The sequence below is a fragment of the Trachypithecus francoisi genome, unplaced genomic scaffold (genome assembly GCF_009764315.1).
Source record: "Trachypithecus francoisi isolate TF-2019V2 unplaced genomic scaffold, Tfra_2.0 Lachesis_group2, whole genome shotgun sequence".
Lineage (NCBI taxonomy): Eukaryota > Metazoa > Chordata > Mammalia > Primates > Cercopithecidae > Trachypithecus > Trachypithecus francoisi.
Window position 1 is genome coordinate 144,573,408 of NW_022681465.1, and position 17,897 is coordinate 144,591,304.

The 17,897-nt window shown below is 38.1% G+C and overlaps 1 protein-coding gene across 1 annotated transcript in view; it reads left to right on the plus strand.

Annotated features, from left to right (window-relative positions):
• DPYSL3 (dihydropyrimidinase like 3) overlaps nt 1-17,897 on the plus strand; it is a 121,463-nt gene that overhangs the window by 9,704 nt on the left and 93,862 nt on the right. The gene's annotated exons all lie outside the window — the stretch shown is intronic.

Consider the following 17,897-nt stretch of genomic DNA (forward strand, 5'->3'; position numbering starts at 1 on the left):
TACCACGCCCAGCTAATTCTTGTATTTTTAGTAGATACAGGGTTTCACCATGTTGGCTAGGCTGGTCTCAAACTCCTAACCTCAGGTGATCCGCCTGTCTCAGCTTCCCAAAATGCTGGGATTACAGGCGTGAGCCACCACGTCTGGCCGTTATCACGGAGTTTTAAGAGTTCTGCGTGTATTCAGATAATAGTTGTTTATCAGATATGTATTTTGCAAGTATTTTCTCCCAGTCTGTGGATTGTCTTCTCATTCTTTTGACAATACGTTTTGCAGCCCGTACGTTTTTGATTTTAATATAGTCCAGCTCATCAATTATTTATTTCACGGATTGTGCTACTGATGTTGCATCTAAAACGTCATCACCATACCCAAGGTCATCTATGTTATTTTCTAGGAGTTTTATAGTTTTGCACCTTACAGTTAGGTTTATGATCCATTTGGAGTTATCCTTTTGTGAATGGAAGACTTCCGTGTTATGATATTTTTTGCACATAGATGTCCAGTTGTTTTAATACTATTTGTTGGAAATATTGTATTTTCTCCATTGTATTACCTTTGCTCCTCCATAAAAATCAGTTGATTAGTTTTACATATGTCTACTTATGTGCTATTTTGTCTAAGTTTGTCTATTCCTTTACCAAAATTGTACTGTCTTGATTGCTGTGGCTTTCTTACAAGTCTTAAAGTTGGGTACTGTCAGTCCTCTGACTTTGTTATTTTCCTTCAATATTGGCTATTCTGGGTCTTTTGCCTTTCCATATGAAGTTTAGAATCAGTTTGTTGATATCAACAAAACAATGTGCTAGAATCTTGATTGGAACAGTGTCAAATCTAAAGATAAGTTGGGAGGAACTGACATCTAGACAGTATTGAGTCTTCCTGTCCATGAGCAAGGAATATACTCCCTTTATTTAGTTCTTCTTTGACACCTTTCATCAGCCTTTTGTAGCTTTCCCCATATGGACCTCGCACTTTGTTTTAGATTTATACCTAAGTTGTACGTGTTTCTTTAGATTTCTACCTCAGTTGCAGATGGTTTTCTAGGTTTATACCTAAGTATTTCATTTCCAGGGTGCTAATGTAAATGGTTATATGTTTTAATTTCAAATTTAACTTGTTCAGTGCTAGTACATAGGAAAGCGATTGACTTTTGCATATTAACTTTGTATCCTGCAACCTTGCTATAATCCCTTACTAGTTCCTGAGGGCTTTTTTTGCTCAATCCTTTTGGATTTTCTACATAGATAATCATGTCATATGCAAAGAAATACAGTTTGTTTCTTCTCTCCATGTCTGTATAACTTTTATTTCCTTTTCTTGTCTAATTGTATTAGCTAGCACTTCCAGAATAATGTTGAAAAGCAGTGGTGCACCATATACAGAGATTACCTCAAGATGGATTCAAGACTGAAATGTAAAACTCCAAACTCTAAAAACCCTGGAAGACAACCTAGGCAATACCATTTAGGTCACAGGCATGGGCAAAGATTTCATAATGAAGACACCAAAAGCGATTGCAACAAAAGCAAAACTTAATAAATGGGATCTAATTAAACTAAAGAGCTTCTGCACAGCAAAATAAACTATTATCAGAGGAAACAGACAATCTACAGAATGGAAAGCAAAGGTCTAATATCCAGCATCTATAAGGAACTTAAACAAATGTACAAGAAAAAACCAAACAACCCCATTAAAAAGTAGGCAAAGGACATGTGTTCATGTCCATTACACTTTCAAAAAAAGACATACATGCAGCCAATAATCATATGAAAAAAAGCTCAACATCACTGGTCATTAGAGAAATGCAAATCAAAACCACAATGAGACACCATCTCACACCAGTCAGAATGGCTATTTTTAAAATTACAAAAAATGACAGACATTGGTGAGGTTGTGGAGAAAAAGGAATGCTCATACACTGTTGGTGGGAGTGTAAATTAGTTCAGCCATTGTGGAAGACAGTGTAGCAATTCCTCAGAGACCTAATGACAGAAATACCATTTGGCCCAGCAATCTCATTACTGGCTATACACCCAAAGGAATATAAATAATTCTATTATAAAGACATATGCATGTGTATGTTCATTGCAGCACTATTCACAATAGCAATGACATGGAATCAACCTAAATGCCCTTTGCAGATAGACTCGATAAAGAAAAGAAAATGTGGTACATATACACCATAGAATACCATGCAGTCATAAAAAAGAATGAGATCATGTCCTTTGGAGAAACACCGGCAGAGCTGGAGGCCATTATCTTTAGCAAACTAATGTGGGAACAGAAAAATGAAATACCACATATTCTCACTTATAAGTGGGAGCTAAATGATGAGAACACATGGGCACACAGAGGGAAACAACACACACTGGGGCCTATTGGAGAGTGGAGGCTGGGAGGAGGGAGAGGATTGGGAAAAAATAACTAATGAGTACTAGGCTTAGTGGTGAAATAATCTGCAACAAACCCCCATGACACAAGTTTACCTATGTAACAGACCTGCACTTGTACCCCTGAACTTAAATTAAAAAGAAAGAAAGAGAGAGAGAGAAGAGAAGGAAGGATACAAAGAAAAGTTGTGGTAAAAAAGTGTGTCTTTGCCTTGTTTGTAATCTTAGTCGGAAAGCTTTGAGTTTCTCACCATTAAGTATGATGTTAGCTGTAGGTTTTTTTTTTAACATATTCGTTGTCAAGATGAGGAAGTTCCCCAGTCTTCCTAGTTTTTTTTTTTTTTTTGTCATGAATGGATATTGGATTTTGCCAAATGCTTTTTCAGTATCTATTGTGATGACCATGTGATTTTTCTTCTTTAAACTGTTTGGATTATATTATGTGTAATGTAATGTGATGGATTCTCAAATATTGAAGCAACCTTGCCTAGATAAATTCAGCCTTGCTGAGATAAAACCTTCGTGGCTGTGGTGTATAACTTTCTGTATACATTGTTGAATTCAACTTGCTAATATTTTGTTGAGGATTTTGCATCTTTGTTCATTAGTGATACTGGCCTGTAGTTTGCTTTTCTTGTGGTGTCTGTGTTAGATTTTGGTGTGACAGAAATGCTGGTCTCAGAGAAGGAGTTGGGAAGTATTTCTTCTGCTTCTATCTCTGAAAGAGATTGTAGAGAATTGGCATAATTTACTCCTTAAATATTTGGTAGAATTCGCCAGGAAATCCATCGGGGCCTGATATTTTCTGTTTTGGAAGGTAATTATTGATTTGGTTTCTTTAATAGATACAGGCTTACCTATTCAAATTTTCTATTTCTTCTCGTGTGAGTTTTGGCAAATTATGCCTTTTGAGGAATTGGCTCTTTTCATCTAGTTTATCAAATCTGTGGGTATACAGTTGTTTGTAATATTACTTTATTATTCTTATTTTATTTTATTTTATTTTTTTGAGATGGAGTTTGCTCTGTCGCTCAGGCTGGAGTGCAGTGGCGCAATCTCAGCTCACTGCAAGCTCCGCCTCCCGGGTTCATGCCATTCTCCTGCCTCAGCCTCCCGAGTAGCTGGGACTACAGGTGCCTATCACAATGCCCAGCTATTTTTTTTTTTTTTTTTTTGTATTTTTAGTAGAGACTGGGTTTCACCGTGTAAGCCAGGATGGTCTCCAACTCCTGACCTCATGATCTGCCCTCCTCGGCCTCCCAAGGTGCTAGGATTATAGGTTTAAGCCACTGGGCCTGGCCTCTTTTATTATTCTTTCAACATCCATAGGATCTGTAGTGATGTCCCTATTTAATTTCTAATATTAGTAGTTTGCATCTTTTCCCTTTTTTTCTTTGTTAGCCTGGCTAGAGATATATCTATTTTATTGATCTTTTTGAAGATCCAGCTCTTGGTTTTATTGATTTTCTATATTGATTGATACTCTGATTTTTGTTTTTAGAAAATAAATGTATTTATCTATGTATCATTTAAAAAAAAAGAAATCTTTTCTTCTGGTTACTTTAATTTGCTCTTCTTTTTCTAGTTTCCTAAAGTGGAAGTTTAGATTACTGATTTTAGATATTTCTTCTTCTTTAATACATGTATTCAATGTAATAAATTTCCTTCTAAGTACTGCTTTAGCTATATCCTACAAGTTTTAATAATTTATATTTTCATTTTTATTTGGTTGATTTTTTTGTAATTTCCTCTTTGACCCAGGTGTTATTTAAAATACACACACACACACACACACACACACACACACATATATATACATATGCACTTTTTTTTTTTTTTTTTTGAGACGGAGTTTCACTCTTGTCACCCAGGCTGGAGTACAGTGGGGCCATCTTGGCTCACTGCAACCTCTGCCTCCTGGGTTCAAGCAATTCTCCTTTCTCAGCCTCCTGAGTAGCTGGGATTACAGGCACCTGCCACCAAGTTTGGCTAATTTTTGTATTTTTACTAGAGATGGGGTTTCACCATGTTGGCCAGGCTGGTCTTGAACTCCTGAGCTCAAGTGATCCACCCACCTCGACCTCCTATAGTGTTGGGATTACAGGCATGAGCCACTGCACCCGGCCAATTATGTTGTTTAATATCCACGTATTTGGGGGATTTTTCAGCATTCTCTTTGTTATTTATTTCTAGTTTAATTCCATTGTGGTCCAAGAGCAGCTTGCATGATTTTATTCTTTTAAATATGTTAAGATGTGTTTTATAGCCTGGAATGTCACTTCTCTTGTTGAACAGTTTATCTGTGCCTCAGAAAAATGTGTAATCTGCTTTTATTGGATGAAGTAGTCTATAGATGTCCATTTTATCCACTTGATTGATAGTGTTGTTTAGCCCAACTATGTCTTCATTAATCTTATTAATTTTCTGCCTGCTGGATTTGTCCATTTTCCTTCCTTTCTTTTCCCCTCCCTCCCTCCCTCCTTTCTTTCTTTCTTTTTCTATCTTTCTATCTTTCTCTTTCTCTCTCCCTCTCTCCCTCTCTCCTTCTCTCTTTCTCTCTTTCTCTCTTTCTTTCTTTCATCTTGACAGGGTCTTGCTCTGTCACCCAGGCTGGAGTGCGGTAGCATGATCATGGCTTGCAGCTGTGACTTCCTAGGCCCAGGTGATCATCCCTCCCACCACAGCCTCCCGAGTAGCTGGGACCCCATGTGTGCACCACCACATCTAGCTAATTTTTAAATTTTTTGTAGAGATGCTGTCTCCCTATGTTTCCCAGGCTGGTCTCAAACTCTCAAACTCAAGTGATTCTCCTGCCTCCACCTCCCAAATTGCTGGAATTATATACATGAGCCACCATGTCCTGCCCATGATCTGTCCATTTCTGATAGAAAAGCATTAAAGTTTCCAGCTATCATAATGGATTCATCTCTTTCCCCTTGAAGTTCTTTTAGGTTTTTGCCTCATGTATTTTGATCCTCTGTTGTTTGACACATACCCTTGAGGGTTTTTATGCCTTCTCAGAGAATTGATTACCCCTTTACCATTATGTAATGTCCCTCTTTATTTCTGATAATTTTGCTTGCTATGAGGTCTATTCTGGATGAAATTAATATAGTTATTTGCACTTTCTTTTGATTAGTGTTAGCATGGTATTTCTTTCTCCATCCCTTTTCTTTTCATCTCTCTGTGTCTTTATATTTGAAGTGTGGTTTTTGTAGTTAACATAAAGTTGAACCTTATTGCTTGATCCATTCTGACAATCTCTGTCTTTTAACTGGTATATATGGATCATTGACATGTAAGTTGATTATTGTTATAGATGGATTATAGATGGATATCTACCATATTTGTTAATGTATTCTATTTGTTGTCTTTGTTCTTGGTTCCTATTTTTGTCTTCTACAATTTTTTTTGTTTTTTGTGGTTTTAACTGAGAATTTTATATGATTCCATTGTCTCTTCTTTCTTAGCATATCAATTATACTTCTTTTTTCAACTTTTTAAATGGCTAACGTACAGCTTGCAACATATATTTACAAATAATCCAAGTCTACTTTCAAATACTGCTGTGTTATTTTATGAATAGTGCAAGTACTTTATAATGATAAAATATTCCTAATTATTTTCTCCCATCTCTTGTATCATCACTTTCTTTTATTTCAACTATACAGAAGCAGATATATGTATATAAGCATATGTAATAGAATACATTATTGGTATTATTATTTTGAATAAACTGTTATCTGTTAGATACATTAAGAATAGGAAAAACAAAGTTTTTATATTACCTTTACTTATTTATTCTCTGGTGGTCTTCTTTTCTTTATGTAGATTCAAGTTTCTGACCTATATCATTTTCCTTCTCTCTGAAGAACTTCTTTTGACGTTTCTTGCAAGGCCACTCTACTGGGAACAAATTCTCTCAGTTTCTGTTTGTATAAGAATGTCTTTATATCTTCTTCACTTTTGAAGGATGATCTCACAAAATTCTAGGTTGATATTTTTTATTTCTCTCAATATTTAAAATATTTGTATCCACTCTTTTCTGGTTTCTGAGGACAAGTTGGATGAAATTTTCATGTTTGCTTTGCTATAGGGAAGATATTTCCCCCTGTGGCTTCTTTTAGATTTTAAAAAATATTTGATTTACTGAAATTTGAGTATATGTCTAGGTGTAAGGTGTTTTTTGTTTGTTTGTTTGTTTGTTTGTTTTAACATTTATCTTGCTTGCTATTCTCTGAGTTTCCTGGATCTGTGGTTTAGTGCCTGACGTTAATTTGGGGAAAACTGTTAGTCATTATTGCTTCAAATATTGCTTTTGTTCCTTTCTGTCTGTCTTTTCCTTTTGGTATTTTCATTATTCATTTTACACCTTTGGTAGTTGTCCCACAGTTCTTGGATTTTCTGTTTTGGTCTTTTTTTAGCCTTTTTTTTCTCCCTGTATTTCAGTTTTGGAAGTTTCTATTGTCATATCCTCAAACTCGGACATTCTTTTTTCAGCTCTGTCTAATCTGCTAAATGAGCCTACCAAAAGCATTCTTCATTAATGTTGCAGTGGTTTTTTTTTCTCTAGCATTTCTTTTTGGCTGTTTTTTAGAATTTCTGTCTTCTTACCTTATTTATCTGTTCTTCCATGTTGTCTACTTTTTCTACTAAAGCCCTTAGCATCTTAATCATAATGTGTCTAAATGCCTTCTTTTGATCATTCCAACCTTGCTGCCATAGCTGACTCTTGTTTTGATGCTTGTTTTAGTCTCTTCACACTGGGTTTTCTGCCTTTTAGTATACCCTGCAATTTTTTGTTGAGAGGCGGGTCCATGTACTGAGTAAAAGAAACTCTAGTAAACAGGCCATTAGTAATGTAGTGGCAAGATGTAGGGGAAGAGAAAGGGTTTTACAGTCCTATGATTAGTTCTAAGTTTTTTGGAGTGCCTGTGTCCCTGGACTGTGAACATTTCAAGTGCTTCTCAGTATTGCGTTGGCACCTTACATGAGAAAGGACAGCGGGAGGGTGCTGGAGTTGCGTATTTTCCTTCCCCTGCTGAAGGCTGAGCTCGCCAGAGTTGGGAATTATTTTGTTCTCCAAGTAGGTTAGGCTCTGACAAAACTCTAGCAGCTTAGGCTCTAATAAAGTAGTTTCTCCGGAGAGCATATCTTGTTCCTATGAACAGCATGCTTTAATGTATTTCAAAATGGTTCCTCTCTCCTCTCCCTGACAGAAGCTGGAGAGAATTTTTCTCCAGTATTGACTATGAGGTCCTGGCAGAGTTCTTGAAGGTAAAATTAACATGCTTCCGCCACACCACCCTGCTGCCGCCATGATTGCATCTGAATTTTTTAACTCTCTGAGTTATCCGTATCTAGCATCCAGCAATTAACCCATTGCAGTTCAAGTTTTCCTATCCCAGGCTGTTTCCTGTGGAAGTTTCTGCTTATGGGTCTCTGTGTAGATTTATGTGATTCTCTGTATCTGTCTGTCTGTCTACCCAGTTTTGGGGGAAATGGTTTGTTCTGTGACCTCACTTCTCTGCCAGGTCTAAGAAGAACTGTTGATTTTTTTGTTTGTTTAGCGTTTTACTTGTTAGGATGGAATGATGACTTCTAAGCTTCTTAACATGCTAAACCTGAAACCGTAAACTACTTTGTAGATTTCAATCATCCTGGCATCTTCACAGAGCATCAGAGATGTTCTAAAGCATAACTAACAATGGCTCTCTGTTACTTTATTTTGATGTGTCACATATTTAATTACAAATTTCCTTTAATAGGACATTTATGTTTGTATTTTCAGTTGTGGTTTTATATGTACTTTCTCTTCTTTTGTTATTATAAGCAAGAAGGTGGTAAACCTTCTAGATAATCTTTGTGCACATTCATTTCATTATCAATGGAAAATTCCTATAAAAGGCTGCATGTGATCATTTTTGTGCTGCAGGAACACTGAGCATGGGATAGATGCTTTCTACTTGAAACTTTAGGGGCAGGACTCTGGGGTGTGCAAAATCAGGGGAGCCTTTCACGTAAATTCTCTAAGAAAGAGGATTGCATCCTGGGATGGAGGCAGTTGAGGCATCAGAAGTAACATTACTTGGGCCACATTATTCAGTAGATGAGGTGCAGGGGCCATAAGAGCCATATAAGTGGGATATTGTAAAAGACATGGGAAAAGGAAGAATTTTATTTTATTTTATTTTTTCATATTAGAACATTTTTGATTTTCTTAAATTTTATTTTAAATTCAAGAGGTACATGTGCAGTCCTACTATGTTGTGCAGTGGTATTATGTGTAAAGGTAAGGTTTGCCTATTACCCAAATAGTGAAAATTGTACCCATCGGTAATTTTTCAGCCCTCACTCCCCTCTCACCCTTTCCACTTTTGGAGTCTCCAGTATCTATTATTTAAGAGAAAGAATTTTAAATCTTAGTTGGAGAGAAAAAAAAACATAAAAGGAAAGAACGCTGAAGTTGTAAAAGGAGAGCTAACTAACAGGACAGAATTAGTCTATACCTAATAGCTCCCTCAATAATCTCTTGGAATTTTACATTTCCCTGAGTTTGAGGCACAAATGTGAAGTTAAGGGGTGTGCTCTCATGAAATATTACATTTATGGAGTACTTATTTTTTCAAGGCAATAATGTCTCTTATCCTCATGACAACTCTACAAAATAGGCATTAATATCCATATAATCCAGAAAAGAAACAGAGTCGTAGAAAGGTTACTTGGTTTCCTATAATACAACTAGAAATGGACAAAGTCAGGATTAAGCCCAAGGACTCTCTGATTGCTTTCCATATGCCACTGTGCTGTTCTCTTCTGGTATGGTGGCAGCTAAGCATCAGTGCTGAATGGGATCCAACACCTAGAGCTGGCTTGGATACCAAGAGAAGTTCAAAATAAAATCTCTAACAGAGGAAATTTCTGAAGACTGAGAACATGGGGCTCACAGAATCAGAAGAGGAAAGCAGAATCCGATCAAGTCCAAAAGGTGAGCACAGTAGCTAAAGCAGAAAACATCAGAAGCTAGGAGGCCCTAGAAAGAAACCAGGAGATAGAGCATGGGAAGGAAGAAGTGGAGAGGGACTCTGACAGTTACCATGGTGTGCCCCAAGTGCCTAATGATATATTTTTTTCCTTTTCTTTTTGTTTTTAGATGAAGTCTCAGTCTTGTTGCCCAGGCTGGAGTACAGTGGTGCAATCTCAGCTCACTGCAACTTCCGCCTCCTAGGTTCAAGTAATTCTCCTGCCTCATCCTCCCCGGTAGCTGGGATTACAGGTGCCCACCACCACGCTTGGCTAATTTTTGTATTTTTAGTAGAGACAGGGTTTTGCCATGTTGGCCAGACTGGTCTGGAACTCCTGACCTCAGGTGATCCACCTACCTTGGCCTTCCAAAGGGTTGGGATTACAGGAATGAGCCACCACTCCTAGCCAATATATTTTTTTTCTTTTGAGAAGGGCCTCACTCTGTTACCCAGGCTGGAGTACAGTGGCACAATCATGACTTGCAGCTTCAACTTCCTGGGCTCAAGTGATCCTCTCACTTCCGCCTCCCAAATAACCAGGACCACAGGCATGTACCACCATGCAGGCTAATTTTTAAAATTTTTGTAGAGATGGGGTTTCCCTATGTTGCCCAGGCTGGTAATGATAATTTTTAATTGACTGCTGTGGCTTGCTGGTGGGCCAGCCTGATTTTAAGGCACTTGCTAAAACCAGGGTAGATAATATTCAAAGGATGGCGGCAGAGATAGGACTCACATCCAGGTCCACATGACCCTGTAGCCCACTCATTGCTATTCTAGAGGGTCTCCTTTGAGGGCAGAATTACTTGACAGCAATGCATGCTGTCAACATGCTGTCCGAGTCCCTCTTCACTTCTTCCTTCCCTTGATCTACCTCCTGGTTTCTTTCTAGGGCCTCCTAGGTTCTGACGTTTTCTGCTTTCGCTACTGTGTTCACCTTCTGGACTGAAGAGGAAAGATGTAATGCTTATGTTGGGTTTGAAGTGGGCTAGGGAGGGGCCTTTTTCCCTTTGGATAATATTCCCACATCCTGCCACTTAGATAGAAATAAATAAAACCAATGAAATGGAAAGTTGTATGATAAATGGATATTAAGTGAGAAGGGAAAAAACAGTTAATGAATAATGATTTTTCACAAAATTGATAGGGAGACAAGACTATATCCAGAGACACAATTTTACCCTATATACCACCCAGGGAGTGTCAGGAAGCCAGACCATTGTAGTGCACGAAGGGAACTTTTTAGTGAGATTCCAGGGTGGGATGTGAGGAGTTCAAAATGGGCATGAGGGATTTGAAATAAAGGCAGTGTATCTGGCAATGCATGTTGTCAGCTAAGAGTTTTCAAATGAAGGATGAGATAGCTCTCAATGATCTGGAATAGGAGTCTGTAAACTTTTTCTGTATAGAACAAGATAGGAAATATTTTAGGTTTGTACACAATAAGGTACCTGTTCAAATTATTCAACTCCATAGTGTAAAAGCAGCCATAGACAACATGTGAATGAATGGTTGTGGCTGTGTGCCAGTAAAACTTTATTTAAAAACAAACAAACAAAAAAACAGGTAATGGGTTGAATTTGACCCATGGACAATAGTTTGCCAACTCCTGGTCTTGAATAAAAGAAAAGTGGCACAGGTGTATGTGTGTTTGTATGTGTGCAAGAGTGAGTAGCAAAGTCATAGCAACTTTTCAACATGAAAAGATTCCAAAATTTGAGGTAAATATGATAACTAAGCAAGACAATCTGAAAGGCTCAGAAACACTTGTTCCCCTTTCAGGATGCCTGAAATTGGAGGAGGAAATTAAAATTAAATACATATCTGACATTGAAGGGAGAACAATGCAAAATATTTAGAGAAGGCAAATTTATGAAATGGAGGCAAGGCTTGTTAGAAACAAAGACAGGAGAAAGGGGGAGGTTGAAGAGGATAACCTGGAAATGACAGTGGGAAAGAAACAAATACAGGAAATCCGAGTGATTAGGAAGAAGGAGGTCAAGCTTAAAATAAAGCTTTACTGGAGTGCTAGAAAAAAGGAGAGGGGGCAAGGTAGCAAACAGCCTGAAGCTGCAAAAAGAGAGGTAATGGTGGAAAAGAAGGCCTCTGGGGAATTAATAGCATGTGGCATTGTTAAGCAAAGAGGGAGAATGCTAAGCTCACTTACCCTTAAAACGTGTCAACAGATTCAACAGAGTTTGGAGGTTGAGATAATGACTAGCCCAATAAAAATGTGATCAAGAATATGCAGTGAAAGGATATAATTGGAAGAGTGAATTGATTACCTCTTGGAAGATGTGTGCTCACCATTCAGGAAATCTGACTTAGAGGTCAGTAATTCAGCCAGGGCTAGGTCCACTTGAAGTATTCAGTGCGAGTCAGTGGCTCTCCATTCACTCTTTCACTCGTGTATTCTTTATCCATTTACCATTTACGGGCCCAACAGATGTTTACTCAGTGTCCACCATTAGTCTCTTCAGGGTTAATAGCAGTCAGAAATCTATCAGGTACTTGAAGGGATCATGTTGAAGAAGTGAAGGCAGCTACAGAAATGAGTGCTCAGAAGGGCACCGACTGGCCCCTTTCAGGCCAGAGGAGGCAGAAGGCAGGGAATCGATATTTATGAAAAGATTTCTTCATCACAAGGCATTCATCCAACTAGACTATAGATAGAAACTCTGAGCTAGAAGCAATTTCAAGATTATTTTGTCTTACCCTTTTTACTTTACAAATAGGAATACTGAGGACTTGAGAGGTGATAAGGATGAAAAATAAAAATTACTGAGCACTTACTGTACGCCAGACACTGTTTTTAAAAAATTGTAGTAAAATATTCATAGCATAAACTTACCTTTTTAACCATTTTAAGTACAATTCAGAAGTATAAAGTACCTTTACAATATTTTACTATCATCACAACAACGTAGTTCCAGAACTTTCTCATCACGCTATAACCTCCAACCTTTGGCATTTACTAATCTGCGTTCTTTCTCTATGCGTTTACCTATTCTGGCTATTTTATATAAACGAAATTCTACTATATGTAGCCTTGTGTGTTTGTCTTCTTTCACTTAGCATAGTTTTCAAGGTTCATCCATGTTGTGGCATGTGTCAGTACTTCTTTCCTTTTTATGGCTGCATAATATTCCATTGTATGTATATATCAGATTGTATTTATCTTCTCATCAGCTGATAGACCTTGAGTTGTTTCCATTTTTGGTTATTGTGAATAATGCAGTGCCAGGCACTTTTTAAAGCAGTTTACATTAATTAGTTCTGTTCACAAAAATCCTTGGAGGAAGGTACTATAATTACACCATTTTTACAGATGAGAAAGGAAAAATTAGATCTTTTGCCCAAGTTACAGTTAATAGAAGAGGATTGGGGAGGTGGAGCTGAGACTCAAATTTCTTATTTCCCAGATCAGTGTTGTTTCCACCCCACCCTCCTGCTCGGCTCTGTAAGGGCAGGGCCTGCTGCTTACTCCTCACCACAAACACTTGTGCTCAGCGTATTTGATGCAAATTAGTTGAATTCAATTTCTCTGATGAATAATACATAGGAAACAAAGGGAGAGACTCAAGATTATTTATAAGAAGTCACTCTATGCGTTTTAATAGTAAAAAATACATAAAATGACTGAAATATTTAGTAATGGAATATTGTAAATAAATAATGTCATATTCATATGATGGAAAGTACTCTAGAACCATTAAAAATGATACTATGGGAGATTATTGCTGTGAGGAAGTGCTCCTGGTTTATTTAGTCGCTTGGCCCTTTGAAGGAAGGCATGATCAATTCTTTGGCTCAAAAATCTGAGGTTTGGAGAGATTAAGTAAACTGCATCAACTCAAACAACTCACAAAGCGAAAATTTTGTCTAAATCTCCAAACTCGCTCTCTCAGCCACAATCAAAAAATTAAACGGAAATTTTACAAAATCTTAGCAGTGGTAAGAGGAATAAATAACGTGTGACTTGTGTTTTCTTCTGTTCCTTCAGTACCATTTTCTATGATGCTGTGGGTTGCTTTTGCAATTGAATAAAAGCAGTACAATTTCTCTTACAAAAAAGAGATCCTGCCTAAATCAACCTTAAAACATAGTTGAAAAGAGAGACTAAACCTCTCATGGGCTGTAGGAAAATATACAAACATAAAAAGTATGGCCCACAGCAAAAGTAAGGAACGATGCTGGTGAGAAACTCTAAATGCTTTACCATCTCAACCTTTGGAAACTATTAATGGATGCTGACCACTCCTTGTCTCTAAATAAGCATTTCTGTTTCCCAATTCCTTGCTGAGTTCTTCTGTTGATGTTAGGGAGCAGTTAACAAACCACACCAAATCATATGCAGTTGTAGCCTGGTCTTGTGTGACATGGTGGAGATTTGAAGCATTCGGTTATCTGAGTTATATGCCTCGATTTTTTAACCCCTATCCAAAATTCTACTTTGCTCTGATGTCTGAATATTACCAGTGAGCACTTGCTTAGGGGCTGATTCTCTCTACACTGTGTAACTTGCACAAAGAATTTGAGAAATAACCTTTCTTTATATTGCTAATACAAGAACAATATTGGTTTGTTATTGTTTGTTACTGTTGATAGGAAAAACTCCATGAAAACCAGTCATTGTCTCTAAGGACGTAGGTTGTTGATATTTAATTCCAAATTTCCCCTTTCAAGTCCTGTCTCCTCATTCAGTTAGCAGCGATGTGGCTCCACAATAGCTGTAATATTGTCATAATTTCCATAGAAACCATCTGTAAAGCTGCAAACACAGGATTACACCCTCCCTGCAGGCTGAGGCAGGAAGGCCAGATGGGCTATGAAGGGGAAAAGCCCTCAGTGAGACATAAATCATTTGGTGAAGGGGAGGAGGGTGGGGGAGGAAACCACTTTAGGAGAAAAATTGTGTTTGGTGCAATCATTGCAACAGGATGAAATTCCCAAATGAAGTGGCCAGCAGCACGGGCTCCCTTCCAAGGCCAGTGTCTGGAACTGGTTACTTGCCGGGAACCTGGTGCTAATGAGGCCGGAGACAAAGATTTCTTCCTATGTGGGCTGCTGATTTCACAGTTCATTAGCCACAGACAGACAGACAGACAAAGATCCTGGTCAACTCTTGTGTGTTCAAAGACAGAGATGGAAAGTAACGTGTAATGCTAACTCCTCAGTGCCAGGCTGGACTTTTCACATATGTAGCTCATTAGGCCTTCACGGTATCCCTGGGGGCGAGATATTATCCCCATTTTACAGATGAGATAATTGAGTTATTCTCATTTTATAGATGAGATAACTGAGCTATTCTAACTCTCTCTTGTTCAGATCTCATCTTCATCTTAAGTTTTCTGAGACCTTTCTCTGAGTGAGGTCCACCTATATGCTTCAGAATGCACCTCTATTTAATATTCATTATTCTGTATAATAAATGCTTGTTAACCTCTTTCCCATTCACTTGGGATTCCTTTGAAAGCAATGTCCTTACCGCTAGCCCAGGGTTGACTCATAGTAAATGCTCAATACCTATTTTTGAATAAATAAATGAGAAAGTCTGAGTAACTCATTCAAAATCTATCTTTTCCACAGTTGTATAGCTGGGAGTTAGAACAGTGCCTGGCAAATATAGAACCTTAATAAACATTGGAATGAAATAGTGAATGAATGGACATCGATCAGCTGATTTCAGTTTATCAGGAAGTGACAGCAAGCTTTTCTGATTTCAAACACAGTGTTAACATTAGCCGGGGTCATTGTCATGTCTGGCCAGGCAATTCAAAGCACCTGGCTTCCTGTTAGTGTCTTGTTACTGTTTGTTTTTAAAAGTACCTCTTATTATATAACAGCTCTTACTAAAAAGCATTCTCTGAAAGCTCAGAAAGTGAGGGTGAGACATGGATCTGTTACTTACCATGTAAAGTTGATCAAATCCCTTTACCTTTCTGGGCCTTAATTTCTCCATTGTTGAAATAATTATAGTTGAGATAAATGTGAGGTTTTCTAGGAGCACCTCCATATGGTTTTGCTTTGTGTCCCCACCCAGATCTCATCTTGAATTGTAATCCCAACGTGTCAAGGGAGAGACCTGGTGGGAGGTGATTGGATCCTGGGAGTAGTTTCCCCATGCTGCTCTCATGATAGTGAGTTCTCATGAGATCTGATGGTTTTATAAGAGTTTGACAGTTCCTCCTTCACATATTCTCTTTTTCTTGCCTCCTTGTGAAAAAGGTAATTGCTTCTTCTTCAACTTCTGCCACGATTGTAAGTTTCCTTTGGCTTCCCCAGCCATGCGGAACTGTGAGTCAATTAAGCCTTTTCCTTTGTAAATTACCCAGTCTAAGGCAGTATCTTTATAGCAATGTGAAAACAGACTAATACAACCCCCTTCTTTTAAAAAAAAATCAGAAGTAATCTTACGCGTAAGCTCAATACAAGTGAAACTGCTTGGATAGAGCCTTTCTCAACCTTCCTTTTATGTGCCCAACCTCCATCCCTTGGTGGCCTCTGAGGAAGCTCAGTGGAAACAAAGGTCTCTGGTGAACACAGTTTGGAAATCATTAGAATAGATCATAAGTAGGGCCATTCTGGCTCTAAAGTTCAAGAGTTCTAGAAATTTTGGCACTGAACTCCACACATTATGTGGCCAATCTGAGCTGATGGTATGTGCCACCTATCCTTACAAATATACATCTAGATGGAGAAGAATGGCCATGGGATTTGGTGTCATAATTTATGATTTTTGAAGACTCAGATCCACCACTTCCCCAAAGGGTATTACCCCTGAGCAAGTCATTTTACTTCCCTGAGCCAATTTCCTCATATCTGTAAATTGTGAAAAGGGTTCTTTCATGATTGGGTTTGATGAGATCCAAACTAACAGCTATTGTTTATCGTGTAGTTACTAAGCCCTTAGTAAATTACATTGGGAGAGGCAGTGAACCATGGGTTTTGGGTATCCTTGCATGTTGTTGCTGATTATAACAAAAATATGAGGCCCTGACTGCTCTTTATCTGGATCATTTCTCATGGTTATGTTTTTAGTGAGCAATCTTGAGTGATGAGGTAATGCTTCCCCTAGACCAAGAGTAGTTTTACTTCCTCTTACTATAAAAGTGGCAAATCCTCCTACATCAGTATTATTCTCCTGTAACACAACCCACTGTGTATGCAGGTATCTGGCATCTATGTTGAACCATGTCTTAGTCCATTTTGTGCTGCTATAACAGAATACCTGAAACTGGGTAATTTATAATGAACATAAATTTATTTAGCTCATGGTTCTGGAGCCTGGAATGTCTAAGAGCATGGTGCTGGCATCTAGCAAGGCCCTTTGTGCTGTGTCATACCGTGGCAGAAGGCAGAAGGGTAAGAGAGGCAAAAATGAGCAAGAGTTCAAACTCACAGCCTCAAGCTCTTTTATAATTGCCATTAATCCATGCATAAGGGTGGAGCCCGCATGATCTAAACATCTCCCACGAGGGCCCACCTTCAGGCACTGTTGCATAAGGGATTACATTTGCAATACATACTTTCTGGTGAACATATTCAAACCACAGCAAGCCTTTTGCATCATCCCTGTGAGACTTGGGAGGTATGGGCAACCAAAGAAAGCCGACATAAAACTCTGGCTAATGCTTTTTCATGAGTAATAAAGTCATTTGTCTCTGATCCAGGAACCTCCTGTCTTCTGCCAGCATCCATGAAATAGTAACAGGTCAATTTGTTAGACTGTAAGTAATATAAAACTTCAGACCCTACACAGTTCTTGATATATTATGTATAATATATTATATTGTAGTGTATTATATCACATGATTTTAAATTATTACAGCAGCTCTATGAGGTAGGTAAATTCTAGTAACAGTATTTCATAGATAACAAAACTTAGTTTCAATAAGGTTCAGTAACTTGTCAACTGTCACACAGCTATTATGTAGCAGAACTGAGATTAAATCAAGGACTATCTAATCCCAAAAGTTACACCCTCAACTACATTTCCTCTCTGAATTTTATGAAATAATGAGTATGAAATTTTTTGTAAACTTTAAAGTGTTATATACATATGTTTTATTTTTAATAAAAATATATTTATGGGTGAGCGTGGTGGCTCACACATGTAATTCTAGCACTTTCAGAGGCCAAGGTGGGTGGATCACCTGAGGCCAGGAATTCGAGACCAGCCTGACCAACATGGCGAAACCCTATCTCCACTAAAAATACAAAATGAGTCGGGCATGGTGGTGCATGCCTGTAATCCCAGCTACTCAGGAGGCTGAGGCAGGAGAATCACTTGAACCTGTGAGGCGGAGGTTGCAGTGAACCAAGATTGTGCCATTGCACTCCAGTGTGGGTAACAAGAGAGAAACTCCATCTCAAAATAATAATAATTATTATATATATATATATATTTTCATGATGTGTGCACTAAGAAATTGGTTCAACAAATGTGTATTGATTGTGGTCCTAGCTCCCCACAGCA